This window comes from Aedes albopictus, chromosome 3, assembly GCF_035046485.1.
Source record: "Aedes albopictus strain Foshan chromosome 3, AalbF5, whole genome shotgun sequence".
Lineage (NCBI taxonomy): Eukaryota > Metazoa > Arthropoda > Insecta > Diptera > Culicidae > Aedes > Aedes albopictus.
In genome coordinates, this window is record NC_085138.1 from 149,597,781 (window position 1) to 149,599,538 (window position 1,758).

Genomic DNA, 1,758 nt, shown 5'->3' on the forward strand with positions numbered 1-1,758 from the left:
CAGCGTCGACATTAGCCTCTACCCTCCGTTTCAAGTCAGTGTCACTCGACCTTACTAAGTGGATAGAATGCCGTCACCATCAGCTCACTTGTGCGTAGTTACCAAGCGTGTACCATCTCAAAACCAATTACTAAGCATGACCAGTATACCATAATCAGGAACTTACTGGCATCGTTCCTGATGTACCCGAGGCACTCCTAGCTGGGCTGAGCCACTTTGGAAGCGGTGTCATGTCGCATGTACAGAGCTTGCTTCCGGATGTGTGGAATTTCTGAAGAGGACCAACAGAGCCCCCTGCAGGTCCCCCGTCACGCCAAGGCGTACTCCGCTTGAGCAAATCGTATTTCCCGGTGCTCGGTCACCTCCCGGTGCCAAATATGGTAGTACACACTGACGTGCGTATATGGTTTGCTTAGAAAAGAATCTTAGGCTCCCACCTACGAAACATACGTGAAACATCGTAGAGGAGATGGATGTCGCCGGTGTTTGCGGCTCTCTCGCCTTCGTCGGCTAGGGAGTCCGCCCACACTTTTTTGTCCCGTCTACATGAGCGTTTCCCATCCTTCTCGAGAGCTGAATAGCGCTGACGGGGTACGGCTTTGGCGCCTCGTGTTTTTGCTCGCTCTATCGCAGCTTTGGCGTTCCTTCGCTCCTCTATCTTCCTCCAGGTATAATCTGTGATCCACTGCTTTCTTTGGGTGCGTAGCTCACCCAAATTATTCTCACCGGTGGCGATGAAGGCGTTCTTGATGGCGCTCCATTGATCTTCTACGCTTCCACCTTCTGGGATATTCGCAGCACGGTTCTCCAGCTCCTCGACGAAGGACCTTTTCACCGCAGCGTCTTCCAGTCGGCGTGTGTTGAACAGGCGCCCGATTTTCTCCTCCTGACGATGCATCCTTCCGACGTTTGTTTCGCACATCAGGGAGGCTCCGTCTCCATTTTCGACTGATGCAGATGTGGTCACTTTGATTTTCCGTGACGCCATCACGGGAAACCCATGTCACTTTGTGCACTGGTCGATGAGGAAAGAGCGATCCCCCAATCACCATGTCATTGTTGCCACAAAACTCTGCAAACAGCTCTCCGTTTTCGCTCATTTCTCCGAGACCATGGCGTTCCATGACGTGCTCATAGTCCGAGTTGCTGGAACCAACCTTCGCGTTGAAGTCACCCATGAGGATCCTGATATCACCTTTCGGAATCTTGTCCACGACAGCATCCAGTTGACTGTAAAAGTTATCTTTATCTTGCAATTTGGCAGCCTCGGTTGGATCATGGTAAGGTTCAGTGTTAGTAAAATCACACTCAAAGCACACTCATGAACCGCTCCTGCGTGAGCAAACTCGCGCACGATTCTGAATCATTTTCTCACGCGCGAGGTTTTCATGCAAAATCTCGCTCTTGCGAGTCAAGCGCCGAAATCTCCTTCGCTTGTAAAACGAATCCAAATCAATTTTAACGGCATCCAATGTTGTTGTACGATAGGTTTGTTTTTTTTTTTCTATCATATACCTAATCCTGAAAACTTCGATGTAAATAATAAGAACATCCAGAAATAACGAAAGGAGTGAAATCGCGAGTCAACTCATGCATGGTTTTTTCGGCGGTGAGTTTGGCGAGTCAGGAATCGCGCGTGAATCAACTCAAGCATGAGATTTGAGAATTTGAGTTTTTACCAACACTGGTAAGGTTCATATAAGAACTTCACAAATTCTTCCTGGATTGAAGAGATGTTCTCATAAATAATTGTGAGTC